The sequence below is a fragment of the Anser cygnoides genome, chromosome 7 (assembly GCF_040182565.1).
Source record: "Anser cygnoides isolate HZ-2024a breed goose chromosome 7, Taihu_goose_T2T_genome, whole genome shotgun sequence".
In the NCBI taxonomy this organism is placed as follows: Eukaryota; Metazoa; Chordata; class Aves; order Anseriformes; family Anatidae; genus Anser; species Anser cygnoides.
In genome coordinates this window covers 30,691,562-30,706,003 of record NC_089879.1, presented here as the reverse complement: position 1 = coordinate 30,706,003, position 14,442 = coordinate 30,691,562, and the positions used below count along the sequence as shown (strand labels likewise).

At 43.2% G+C, this 14,442-nt stretch overlaps 2 protein-coding genes across 2 annotated transcripts in view; one reads left to right on the top strand and one right to left on the bottom strand.

The window, feature by feature from the left end:
- The window catches only part of LDB3 (LIM domain binding 3), a 121,760-nt gene extending 120,194 nt beyond the window's left edge, over window positions 1-1,566 (bottom strand). The window contains exon 1 of the mRNA XM_067000701.1: window positions 1,427-1,566. The gene's annotated coding sequence lies outside the window, so the exon portion shown is untranslated. The remainder of the gene's footprint in view (window positions 1-1,426) is intronic.
- A 64-nt stretch (window positions 1,567-1,630) lies between these two features.
- Window positions 1,631-14,442, top strand: part of WAPL (WAPL cohesin release factor) — a 146,429-nt gene continuing 133,617 nt past the window's right edge. Inside the window, exons 1-2 of the mRNA XM_048074844.2 lie at window positions 1,631-1,782; window positions 8,772-8,902. The gene's annotated coding sequence lies outside the window, so the exon portion shown is untranslated. The remainder of the gene's footprint in view (window positions 1,783-8,771; window positions 8,903-14,442) is intronic.

The window sequence follows — 14,442 nt, the reverse complement described above, 5'->3', positions numbered from 1 at the left end:
TTTTACTCTGCTACAGCCTCCTTTTACTATGACAAAAGAGTGAATACACACCATAGAGTAGCCAACCTTCATATTTAGAAGATTTTACGACTTTTGAGACTATGTTAAACTGCAAACCACGCCTGTGGAGAGGGGGAGAGAGACAAAGAAGATACTTTGGGAAGGGCGTAAGTCACACCTGTCCAGACTATTTGCAGCCACTTTCACCCCCATATTGCAAAAAGACCTCAGTGTGTGTTACAAACTTCTCGCCTTATCAGCATCTCAATCATGGTTTTCAAAGGCACCCACTACAGCATGTAATACTTAACGCTTCTGTGGCACCTACTTCACCAAGATATAAAGGTTTTTGTTTGTTTGTTTGTTTTAAAGAGAAAAAATACCCAAACACCTGTTGTTTAGGTAAACGTTACCAACTCCTTTTTACCTATGGAGCCAGAGTGCTTAGGTTACCAGCTTTAGGTCACTAATTGAGCCAAGAGCAGCAACTGGATTAAAATGCAGCTTAGTTTCAAAGCAGGTACTTGAACCAGAAAGACGGCTGCAACGTGCTTTGCTGTTTTGTATTTATTCTTCTTGCCTGACTCTGGGCTGAAACCAGAAAAGCAACCCTGCAACTACTCTAATTTGTGCCTTGCTGCACGGAATCCTAATCAACAGTTTCGGCTTAACGAGAGAAAAGAGCCAAGAAGAAAAAAAAAAGGGGGGGGGAAAGAAAAAGGGCTGAAGAGGCTACGTGCAGATCGCTGTCAGCTCCACAGGGCCAGGGCCAGAGCTGACATCTATGTCACAGGATTTCTATGCTGCTGGCTCGCTGCCAGCGAGCCGGAGGCTGGGCACGGCACGAAGAGGGGACAGCACGATGAAGGGACAGCACGATGAAGGGACAGCACGATGAGGGGACAGCACGATGAGGGGACAGCACGATGAGGGGACAGCACGGCTCAGAGGAGGGACCCCGCGCTGTCCCTGTCGGTTCACCACCTCAGAGCCCCCTCACGGCTCCCTGCGCCGCCCTGATGGAGCAGGGTCCCCCTACGTGCACGCCCACAGGTGCAGCGATGCAGGATTTCATCTTCAGTGAAGAAGGCGCCCCAAAGCTAGGTTTGACCCAAATGACTCACCTACTTTCTGCCTTCCCAGCACAGCCTCCCCTGGGCAACACCTTCCACTACAGAAACTTTCAATCCGCGGGGAGAGTTTTAAAAGCGGCAAGGGGCTCCCGCCCTGTACCCTCCTCTTGCCAAAGGCGCTTTTCCCCTTGGGCCAGAACAAGACCCCCCGTTTTCCACCCCGCCGCCTCTGCCCCGACCCACACGGGGGCTGCGCGGCTCGGGGCTGAGCGGCCGAGCCGCCTCCGGGCTCTCCCCGGCCCCACGGCTGTGGCGGGCCCCTCTCCTTCCCTCAGCGCCGCGGCGCCACCCACCTGTCCCGGCCGCCGGAGCGGAGCTCGCGGGGCGCAACCGGTAACTCCAGGGGCCGCCGGGGAGCCACGGGCCCTCAGCGGGCGGCGCTTGCGGACACCGGGGCAGAGGGGAGCGGGGAAGGGCGGCGGCACCGCCCGCCCCTGAGGGCCCCGCAAGCGGCGGCCGCCCCCCGGAGCGTGCCCGGCGCCCCCCGGCTGGGCTGGGAGGAGCGTGAGGGGAGCCGCTGTTGGTGCGGGGACCGTTACTTTCCGTGCCGCTTTGTAGCGGCCGGCTGTGAACTGAGATCGCCTCTTGGCGTTGTGGCAGAGCAGGAAAGTGGCAGCAGGCTGTGGGGAGCCGAGCGCCGGGGCAGCAGGTACTTGGGGCCGGGGGGCGCCGCTGCCCGCAGGGAGGCGGCGAGGCACGAAATGGCGGCCGGGGGGGGGGGAGCGGGGGCGCCCTCGGCGGGGCTCGGCTGCAGCCTCCACCCGCCGGCCTCCTCCCCGCCGGATCACGTGGCAAATCGCTGCCTTCCCCGCTGCGTCGGAGTTATTTTTATTTATTTATTTATTTATTATTACTACTTTTTTTTTTTTTTTTACTTGCCCGCTGTCAGTGTCCCGCAGGCCCCTGTCAGAGAGCCCCGAGGCCGGTTTCACCCTCGGCCTCGTCAGCGGCTGCCTCCTCGTGTCAGCCCGCCAGGCTGAACGCGCGGGAGGCTGCTCCTGGCCGCCAGCCACCCTTTTACGAGTTAAAAAATAAAATTAAAAACCACCAAAACCCCCAAACCCGACAGGCTGGCGCTGCCTCGCGGCCCGGCCGTTAGGTGCGCGTGCCCGCGGCGTAACGGCCGCTTCAGCACCAGGGACAGGCCCGGCGGGTCGTTGTGGGATCCTAAAGTCAGCGCAACAAAAAGCGCTCAGCATCTTTTCCCCTTCTGCCACAAGAGCTTCAGAACTTCAAGAGCTGTTTCATTTTTCAGCGTTGAACGGTGCTTTTACCATGCTGTAAGCCTCCATCTTGCTAACATTGCACCGAGGGGCTTTGATTCCCTTTGGGAAGATTCGGTGGAAATAAATGAGGGCAGAACCTGATCTGACCTTCTGTGGCACTTCTGTGTACTCTGTACTAGTTTCATCATATGCTGTGTGTATTTAAAACCCTCCACAGCCCCAGAGTAGCATGTTTAAGGGGTAGGAATTGTAATTGTCAGAGGATTTTTGCAGTGGATCTGTGTTAATAAATATCAGGATGAAAATACATGCTTTGCTTTCCTTGGAGTTAGCCTTTGCTCTCTGCCATCCGTTGAAGTCCTCATCAAGTCTGCTGGCTTGTAGAAGCCCTCTTTAAATAACAAAAGCTGCAAAATCACAAGTAGTTCTCCTGCAGATGAGAAAACCTGGTAAAGTAGCAGAAACAGTGACTTAGCTGGAAAATGTGATACATACAGGGGGAAATTATCTGTATTTGATGATAAATAAAGTGATGATCTGTTAGATTATTCTGTTCTACGCGGGATTGAAAAAAATCATATGAACATTTAAGGGCATAGAGCTGAACCTTTACAAGACCGTTAACAGCTTGGAATCTGCTCCCTGGAGAACGTTGGCAAGGAAGACTGCAGGTTGGCCTGTCATCCTGTTCTGACAGGAGGCTGATGGGTTCTGCTTCAGAATTTGAATTTGTTTGAAACAAGGTTGAATCTACTAGCTCGTGCATTGATAGTTAAATCACTCAAAGCCAGAGAATTTGAAAGTATGGGAGCTCAACCTGCTCAGCAGTCTCTAAGGCAGCCTACAGACTGGTTCCCGATGACTTGTGCTGGTCTTTTGGAGGGACAGAATCCCCGATCCTCTTTTTCTAGCAGGCACTGGTCACAGTATTAAACTTTCATTTTAAACAATGTTTTACAAAAATGTTGCTGACCTACCAATGGCCTTGGAATAGTTCTGTGAAACACCTCCAGGATCACCAGTTGAAAACTAGAGACTGCTGGCAGGCCATCCTATGCAGACAACCCTAGCTGCTCTCTGGAAAGTGGCTTATTAAAGATTTAACTGTCCAGTCTTCTCTGAGACTCAGTCTATGTGATTTGCTTTTGACCCATGAGTTTCAGCCCAGCCTGGACAATTTCCTTTCTTGGGAAATTCTGATAGTTCTGCCAAGGGTTAATTCTCGGTTTTCTCCAAATCTTTCTCCAAGTCTTTTGTCCAGCTTTCTAATCACAGTCTGGTCTCCCTAGCTGCTTCATTGGCTGTTCAGCCTCAGATCAGTCACAGAAGGATTGTTTTCCTCTTAAAAATAAACAATCAAAAAAACCCACGCCTCACATATTTCATAAATTCCTGTAATACGATTTCATACCTGGTTATGGTTATGAGGCATTTTGATAAGCTGTTTGCCCAATTTAGTTGCATTAAGTGTGAACTGAAGATACAACCATTGCAGACGGAGAAGTAAAAGAGTGATTGCCCTCAGCAAGGCTGGCCTCCTCTGCTACTGAGGGGCTCCTCGCCAGTGACGCTGTTAGGGAAATAGCGAGTAAAGTAATACATTGCAGCACAAAGTACGGACGTGCTTTCTCCTGGGATAATGCTTTTGACATCTGATCTCTTTCCCTCGGCCACTGAAGGGGTTACAGTTCTGAGTGCAGAAGTAGTGGTGAGCGAGTGATGAGTGTGGCTTTCTGAGAGCTTTTGTTACTTTGATTGCAACCGATAACAAAATATTACCTTTAGTCTGATTTGCACTGTGTAGGTGTTATTTCTCTGTGGTGACTTTGATGTGGCTGTTGCAACAGAAGAGCTCACTTTTAGAAGAACACAGATCTAGGGTGCATTTGCACTCCATCAGCTCCAGTAAATGAAGCCTTTACATTTGTGACTGCGTTTATTGCTTACCACCGTCCTTTGCACATGCTGTGTAAGGGGGCTGGAGATTCAGTGGTCTGTTCCTTCTGTCATTAGTGAATAAAATCAATTTGCAAAACAACCCCCAGTTTTCACTTCCCCTCTAATAAAAGCCTGGAGGAACTCCATTAAAGCGAACACTATAGGTACGTCCAGTAACAGTCTGATTGACATGGGATTATAGCTTAAATATTGGCATTGGCAAAAAATCTGTCAAAGGAATCTAGTATTTTGGGTCTTCACAGTTATTTTACTTAGCAGAAACTTTACAGAAGATCTTAGGGAAATGTACCAAGCATAGCTCAGTTGAGAATCATCTTTTTAGTGTGGTTCTACCTTGTAAGACAGAGATCTGTTGTTCCCATTTTCAGTCTTCTACTACTTTTGCAAAGTTCCTAGTGTTGCCAACATAGAAAGGCAAACTCATTGCAACTCATCTTTGCTCAAAATGAGGTGTTTTTTTTTTTTGAATTTTGCTCAAAAATAAAAAAGAAGACTGTCAATATGGTAACCTTCTTGGACTGTTCCTGTCATTTCTCTGAGCTGCATTATTAGCATATGTGCCCAGCACAGGGTCAAAGCAGAGTTAGGGCAGGAGGTAATTCAAGATGGGCCGTCAGCGGGATGGACTCCAGCAGCACAGCTTGACTCATAACCCAGGCTGCTTTCATGCTTGGGGCCAGTCCAGCCTCAAAATGCCTACACAGTATCTACAAATCTTGTGGTCCAATCTTAGACAGAAGAAGAGCTTGAATTCTCTTCAAGTTTAAATTTGGTCTTTTTTCAGTTTATCTAAGTAAATGTTGGCCTCTTAATTCTAGTTCACTGTTCGTCTGTAAATACTCAGGTGTAATTGCATGCTCTCTGAAGGGAAGGGTATTGTGAATGTGTTCCTGTCTGTTTCACTTGATACCTCTCTGCAACTTTCAGTTGCGGGCTGATTAATCCATCATTGCACTTTTCTTAAAACAGAAACTTCAGTCCTCTGTTTTGGTATGGAAAAAAGCTCACAGTTTGGACCCTTTACACAAAGCCTTCAAAATTTTGCAGCACTCCCAGAGTAAATGCTTTGCCCATTGAAAGATAAACTTGGGTACTGCGGTAAATTGCATTGTCAGGGTTGCAGAGAGACTTCATGCCATACTCTCACTCAGTGCTGATTATCATCGGTGCTTACCACAAAGTGGTGCCAGCTGAGTATCAGTCTTGTTCAGCTTGGTTACCTGGTGCCTTGATCTGATGATTTGTTCAGCTGATCCTGTCGGTTTATTGAAACAATTTGAATTGTGGCCTCTGAAGACTAGGGTAAACTTAGCTGAGAAAGCTGAGCCAGTTGGCTCTTCCAAATAATGGCTTAACTCAAGCACCACTTTTCCTTGAAAACTAAAGAATTTGGAGAGCATTAAAACATACATTCCCAGAAACCTTTTAAAAGAAGTATTTAAAAACAGATTTATGACCCCTGGATGGTCCAAATGAAGAGACTGTCCACCTCACCTACTTCAACAAACCAGAATTAACAAATATTTTGCTCTGTCACTGGTACATTCACTGCATCAAAGCAGTAAGTGTGTGGTAAGGAGGAGTGGAACGACCCACACTTTTCTGAGAATTTGTCATCTAACTGCAAATAGAGCAGGTAATTAATAGAAAGGTGAGCTGCCTAAGCAGCTTTTCTCTCAGTGCCCTACAAATAATTCTTTGGCCACTTTGTAGTTGTGGGTAAAGATAATTTTAAAGATTTTCTAATAATCTTGGCAGCCACTGGGGAATTACTGCAGGTGTATGGGTGTTTCAAAGGGTAGCATCCCAGTGCCCCACCTTTCAACATCCCAGAGAAATTTTCCTGGCTCTTCAAGCATGAAGTATATTTGTTTAACACCAGTGCCTGAGCAGGTACACCAGAGTAAACTATTGTTGGAGTAGTGTGCATATTAAAAATGAAATAGAACAAACTAGATTTAAACCTGAACACAACGGTTTTCCTTTAGTACATTTATTCTAGCAATCTGCTTTGCCAGCTACATAAATCTACACAAGAGATTTCTGTCCGAAACTAGATATTTGCTACTCAGCATCCATAGGAGTTTGTACGCAAATTCTCCAACAGAATACAGTGACAGAACAGCTTCAGAGGAGGACTTAGCTATTTAGTAATGATGTAATCAAAGTCATCTCAGTTTTCATTTGCACGTTCGTCCATTCCTTTCTTAGTGCTTTCAGTCGTACTGGCAGTAAAGGAGGAACTGAACTCAAAGCACTCAGGGATAACAGGCCTAAACACATCACTGCTGCAGTAAATGTGGATTCACAGATTCCTAAGGACCTGGAATGACTTTGGTCCCCAGATTCCATGTTGCCAATCTTCTTAACCATTCTTGCATTTTTTCCTAATTTCCAGCTATGTCCGTGGCATAGGGCTATACTAGCAGTAGCTTTTAACTCCTGTGGTTCACATTGTTACTGTATGTATGGATTCATGACCTCCGGTTGTAAGAAGCTCAGACACTTGATGTATTAAACCTTTTGGCTTATCCAACAATGAGAGGTAGAGCTGCTCACACAATTTACGGATGGCCAAGATGTGTTGTAATACTTTTGGAAGAGTTACAGAGGCTTATGGCTAGATTAGAAGGGCAGGGTGAGGGAGTGTGCTGGCTGCCACAGGCCAGTGTGATCCCTAATGAATGTGCTGCGTGCTGGTTTTTAAGTAGTAAAACAAATCAAACTGAATTAATTCAGAACGGTTTAAAATGACAATGACATGCCACAAAGTCTTCTAAGAAAGGCAATTCAAAGGTTAGGTTATTGTACAACTTGCAAGAAAACCCTGTGTTAATGTTCCAGTTTCTGTTGCAGAGTGAATGTTGCAATGAAATATGTGCTGTGTGATTTTTTTTTTAAGAGATCTTGCAAATTGAGATTAAGTAAAATAATAACAGTCAAATTGTAACTGAAGTCAAGTGATTCTGCTGGAGCCAGTGTTTCTTAGGTAGAACCAAGCCACTAGCTCTTGGAGGGAGGAAGCAAGGGAAGACAAGTGCCTACGAGTTAGTTTTATGTTGAAACAGAAACCTCATGGTGTCCTCTTGACTTGTCAAATCAACCGATACTTTGAGTGTAATTTGCACTGAATATATAATAGCTGAGACTGTTGCATTAATACTTAGCCAAAGTATTTCAGTTGCTGAAGTTCCACTAAATATTCCTTGCACAAGCAGGATCCTTTTTCAGATATCTCTTCACTCCTAAGAGGTCTAAAACTGGGGATGAGATACTACTATTGTGAAAATCTTAAGCAAGTAGGAAACTAATCATTAAGACACAAAGTGCTCAGTAGCGGATGTTGCCTTACTGCCATGGGACTTTTTGTTTTCTTTTGTTTTAACATTGTTAATTGGCAAATTTAGAGCTCATTTGAGATCTCTGTGAAGTGCTTCAACTCTCAGAGAATCCTCCTTAAAAAGTGGGTGAGAAATTACATTTCTCTGGAACTCAGCTTCTATCAGGATCTACTTCATGAGACTGAAGTATTATATAGTAAGTCCTTACTGCTGTAAGGACTGTTCCTACCTGCATGGCTTTGCTGGTAAGGCCATGTGGCCCTGGCCAGCTTTTAGCAAAAGAAATGCACTGATGTTACCTAAAACCCAAATCCTATGTTTCCCAGAAATAGTTTCCAGTGATGCTGGACAGTCAGCTGCATAGTTTTGAAAACTCCTGCGGTAATTTCATTTTTAAAATCTGGAATTCAGGCAGCTCAAGCTATTGCCATGTTCATGACCTGATCTAATAAGCAATTGCCTTTGTGCTGTGACCCAGTAAAAATGGAGCATGTTCGGCTGTGATGGGGATTCTTTCCATTTCAGGAGGCAGCATAATGAAAGGAAGCTGGCAGATATAGCTCTCTAACCCATGCTGTGGCCTCCTTAGCCCTTTCTCTGAAATCACTATGGTTTGGGTCCTACACATGAGAAAACTCGAGGAGGTTTGAGTCAGTGAAAGAAGCAAGGGGAAATCTGACGCCAGATGGTAACTGTCGTGTTCCTTTCGGTGATAGTGGCCTACAATAGGAAAGAGGAGAAACATGTTTTGTACAAAGGTATTGTGTTTCATGACACTTCAGGATTCTGTCTAATTTACAGCCACTTTATTTTGATAAATTGTGAATTATGTTTTCTTTTTTGCTTCCTTTGTTCTTGGCCATCCTCTTAAGTAACAATTTGGGATAAATCAGGAATTAAAATGGCTGTGATTTATTGAAATGGAGTTTCACAGGATGTTTCATGGAGCTTTCATGTTTTTAATTCCTTCAGATGAAATAAATGACCCCTGCAGTGTGCAAAGTGTGCTTTTACTGTCAAAACTGCATGATCCATTTCTTATCTGATTGAACATAATGATCCAGGACCTGAAAGATTGGTGTGTTAGTTTTTTTTTTTTTTTTCTTTTTCAGATAAGAAATGATTTTCAGAAGGAATCTATCCAGTGATTGTGACCTACCACTGAGCTGCCTGATGCTACTACCTCAACTCCGTCCTTCATAAGATTAATCACACTTCTTACTTCGCTGAACAGCAGCAGAAAGTGAGTTTTAATTAGTGCATCTGGAAAACAGCACTTCGAATAAGATGTATCAATACACTTAAAGGGTTCTGACATGTGCTTCTGTTACTCAGAGACTTCAGCTGAGGACAGCAGCATCAAAAGGATTCATATTTTTAAATAACAGTTGAGGGATTATTATAAACCTGGATTCCATCTGTTTACATGCTAAGGTCGAAGCATCCATGCTTCCTTTAAAAGCCAGGAGGGGGCTGTATTTAATTAATGCTGGCACTGCTGCCTGAGAACATTGGAAATTGCTTGGAAAGGGGTACTGTAAGTGTGAACTAGGGAGAACTAGGAGATGGTGACACTTCTGGGAGGCAAGACCCCGGAGGGCTTGAAGGCTGGGCTGCTCCAGGACCATCCTTGGGGTGATGGATGAGTATCTTGGCCATAGGATCTGCCTGGTAAAAGGAGCAGAGATCTGGGCTTACGGGTTCTCCAGAGGTCAGGGTTACAAAGAGAGGTGAGGTGAGAAACAGCTATTTCACGTCAGGCCCTTGGAGAGGGTAAGTGAAGGCCTGCCCTCTGGAGTAGCTAGCAAAGAGATGACTGGTCTCTGCTGGGACTGGGCAAAATGAGAAGAATCTCTAGGAGATGAGGACTGAGTTGAGCAGACTCTCTGCACCCAGTGCAACAGGATGAAGGTGAGTAATGGTATTGGGAAGGAGTTTCTAGATTCAGATCTGAAACGTGTAGTTTAAAAAGAGAAAAAAAATCCTGGTTTGTTTTTAAACCTGCTTCTAATTTTTCCTCATTTTTAAGTGGACTTTCATAGTATTTCTAATATAAACAAATACAGGGAGAGGTATAACCTGAAATTGTATTCTTTGGCTATTCTTCAGTTATGTGTTTACAACTATGACCAGTCTAATATATATTAATACTACTCAAAGTCTGATGGAGATCTGATTTTCTCAAAATCACAGCCCAGCACTGGGCAGATGTATTAGAATCCAGAGCTTTGTAATGATAGCCACACTCTCCAGACACTGGAATTGATGCTTAGAGTTCTTGATAATATAATCCTATTCTTTCCTTCAATAACTTCCTTCTCCCACTGATAATTTTTGCCCATTAATAGAGCAGAAACCTTACCCATGATGCATCAGCCCTCTTTCAAGGATCTCTCACTTAAGATTGTACAGGGTAAATTACATGCGTCTCCCCATAGGTCTGTTTCAGTGCCTTCTCCATGGATAGTTTTTCTTTTAACTTATGTATAGTAGAGGAAAAACTTGATTCGGTGATTTGTAATATACAGCTTCCTCAAGGTAATACATTATTATACATAGGGCTCTTCAAAGAATGTATTCAATTGCATAATACATATTTTTATTAGTTATGTTTTACCATTAAAGTGCTGATTCTACTTCACTCTTGTAACAAAGTAAAATATACCTGTAAGTGGTAACTGAAGTCAATTTGGTGAGTGTGTCTATAAATTATTTCTGTTGAGTACCTCCTGCTGAGAAAATGAATTACTATGCATCCCTTATACACTTCAGTACAGTCTCTGGCTTTCATCTGTAATTATTTCACAATGAATTCTTCAGACTTTTTGATAACCATGTAGTGAAAGATGAAAATGTGAGCAGTTGAAAAAAGAAGTATTATTTCCAGTTGTGAATCTTGGAATGAACTGCAAAAGCTAGAGAGTAGCCTCATGATGATGAAGAGGATATTATCCCTATTTTACAGCTAGCAATACCGATATACGAGATGATTAAGTGATTTGCCCAAGGTCACCCATAAAAGATGGGGAAAAAGCACAAAAATAGAATCTTCAACTTCTGATTCTAGCTTTGCATTGTTGCAGTACTGTCCTTTCTCCTCTTTGTAAGAGTTGGTTTTATCAAAGTGCTTACTGCTTTCTACATCAAATCACAGTTTGCGGCACAAGTTATCTATCAGTATTAACCTTGGCTTTACAAAGTGTCGAACTTAGGAGGCTTATTAATGTACAGTTGCATGGAGTTAGCAGCAAATACTGAACTGGAAAAATATCAACAAAATCCGGTAACTTTTAGTACAGACCTAATGTACTTTTAACTCTCTCGTTTCAATTATGTATCCTGAGGGGTTGTGTAAATGTCTATGCATGCGATTAACTTTAGGCATCTGAAAAAAAATGTTAAAAATCAATTATACAGTCCAAAGTGCACATTTGGGCACAGATAGTACATTTTAAAGTACTAGGGCTTTTGAAGGAAGGGCTTTTACATTAGGTGTTTGGTCACTTTCTGTGTGAACCTTCAGGCATGGCACTTTGTGGCAGGGTACAGGTGTTCTGTTCTTTCTAGTCAATGGAAAACATACAGTAATTGTAACCATGCCTCTAAGTGTCCCACAGTCTATTCAAGAAAAGTCCTTTATGAAACTTTACGTAGGAGCACTTGTGCTATCCAATTATGTAGTGTCAGATTTTTGTGGCTGTCTCTGAACTGTCTTCTTGTACACATGTGGTAGTTACAGTGAACACTAAATACGGAGGAAAATGAATAATGGCTTTGTTTTTACTTTGTGGATAAAGCATGCTTTGCAAATGTTCCCTTGAGCAACTCTTTTTTTTTTTTTTTTTTAACATATATGTCATAGTCACATTCTTAGTGGCTGAATCTAATTATTCCTAACAAAATAAAATGCTGAAGCTGGATGGTGTTACTGAGAGCAGATTCTTTGCGGGGAGGAAGAAACACATGTAAACTTATATAATGTAATGTGCATTGTAACTGCACTATCATAATGTTTCCCATTACTAATGTAGGAGGTAGCTATCTCCAGAATAAACTGTAATATAAGAAAATCACATACAAGTCCATAAATGTAAGCACCAGACAGCGATGGACTAAGAGGCACACCATGAGCTTTTTTTCAGGTCATGCCGGCGTTAGATTGCTTGCTGAGACAGTTTAACCTGAGCTGCAGCTCTCTCCTTCTGCTCTACAGCATATCTGAGGGTTGACTTAAGCCTGATAAAGTTAAAAAGCATTTCCACTAATTCTACTTATTCTTCAAGTAGCAGATAGCATCAGAAGGCCTAATTAGGCCTTTTTTTTAATGTGAATTTCTGTGCTTCATGACTGTGTATGTATTCTAGTAGCCCAAATGAAAGTGGATATTAAAAATGGTCTCCCATATAAAATCTCGTTGGCAAGGGTTGGTTACAACTTCCCTGAAAGCAGTCAGAAATGTTTTTTATACTGACTCTCAATCAATACTGCTGTTTGTGTAAGCTTAAAAAATTAAGGAATGAGAAAAAGGTTTCTGACAAGAGGGATGAATCCCTTTCCATTTTTCCCAGCCACTGGTCCTACTATTTATCCCCAGTTTCAGGTGAGTCTTAATCTTAAGAGTCTATTTCATTGCCAGAAAGTGTTTCTAGGTAGTATGCCAACCAACCACCATGAGACAAGCACTGTGGCCTAATATCATGAGATCCTGACACCTCTGTACCCAGTGAGGTGATATCAGTGTTTGAAAAATGTACCAGCATTTTCCTATGCTGACATGACTCTTCCAGCATTTGCTTTGCTCTGTGAGCCAGGTACATAGAATTCCCGTGCTGTCTCTCCAGCGGAACCCAGCTGCTGGCAGGACTGCTGTAACCAAGCTAATGAAGAAGTACTTTTCTCTAAAAAAGAGCTTTTTTCTTTCCTTTTTTTTTTTTCTTCCTAGTGTTGCACTTTATATTAGACTAATAAGGCTATATTGGCTCTTGAAAAACTTTACTGGCTTTATTAGGCTTACACTGCACTGATCATCTATTCAGTCTACTGTCCTGATAAGGGATGTGTGAAGTTCACGGTTGTCAAGATTTATAAGTTGTCCTATTTACAAGTTTGAAAATGAGCATTTAGGCTGCAAATCTGGTGGGGTGAGGAAGATACAGTAACCTCCTTTTTTGTTCTATATAAAATGCTTAGTGCATGGGACTGTAGACCGTCTCTAAGGTTGCTAGGCATGACAGTAGTCATCAGTTATTTCTTTGTTATAAGAGTGCTTTTATATAAACCTATTTATAACGTGGGACTTTTCACATTCCTATGACATTAACAACTGCAAAGCTACAAGCACAAGTGTTTAAACTGAGATACCTGTTGCTCAACAACTGAAATACCATAGACTGATACTAATGTTGCTTTGCAGATAAAGGCCCTCTTCAGAGTCCTGTGGAAATTGTTTCAGAAGCAAGAGACATGCAGCTGCCCTGCCAGAGTTACTGAGAGGCTAATATCTTTCCTTGAGGGATGAGAGAAGGATGAGGGCTACACGGTAGCACTTCCTGCAATGGCCTAAGGAATACCTGGCACCAGTCACACTGAGAGAAATAAGGGCACATGAAATTTATCCACATTATGCCTTAAGGGGTGTAGAGACCCCCAAAAAGCATTGGAGTTGCCTTTTTTTTTTTTTTCTGAATGTCAAACTTGCTGTTGGTTTTACATAGGACTTCAAAAAAAAAAAACCACTCTTTGCTACCAGAGTGGAGAGAGACCTTTTCTTTCTGTTGGTTACGATAATGCTAGTAAAACTGTGTTTACACCTCTGTTCTGCAGGCTCTTTGATAGCAGTCTGTATCTGTCTTACATGAGAATGTGTGCAAATTTACTCAATGTCATGTGATGTCACTTTCTAGCCTAGTGCTGGATAGAAAATTGTTTCCCAAAAGTATGGAAGATGAGGCTGTAACCTGCAAACCACAGGAACTAAGATGCTTGACAGTATGTGAAAATTGGAAAGACTGGCAGCTTGCAGCTGCCTTCCTAGGCAGTACTTCAGTCTTGACTTCGAACAGCCTTCTGTTACACGGGATCATGATACCTTCATTGTAGGACCACCAGTAGAGCACTCAGCAGTTTTGCAGAATCGCTTGGAGGATCAGACGAAACATTTTTACTTCTGATCCAAGTTTGAATCTGAGCTGCAGCCCATGGAGGTAAAAAGCATGTCTGTGAACTCACAACAGTGCTTGCTGTTGCCTTTGCCAGCAGGCTGCTCTGTCAACAGCTGCTGTAGCACAAAAGGCCAAAGGGAAGTGCCCCAGTTTTGCCCTAGTCCTTTCACACCTCCAAGTCACTGGAACATACCAAGTGCATGGTAAACTGCAGGCAGTCTCGCCAGTGCAGAACAGGCTGTACAGTTGACTTTAATTGAAACATGAATCATCTCAGTCCTAAATTATTTTAATCCAATCAGTCATATCTCTGTTAAAGGGTGTAAAGAGACAGCAAATCGGAAAGAATGGCTGCCAAATAGAGGATACAGGACACAAATAAAGCTGCTAAGATGAGATGGAATATGAACTAATAATGATTTATTCCAAATGCCACTGGGGTTACTATGTGGATGACTTGGAGACAGATTCAGGTGAAATGAGTTTTGAAGGCTTTCCCCAGAATGATTTTTCTAGTGTCGGTAGAGGTGAAGCAAAGTCAGAGCTGTTAGTTACATAGGGAGTACACACAAGAGTTTTGAAGTGCTCCCAAACAAATTCTCCCTAATTAATATATGCCTTT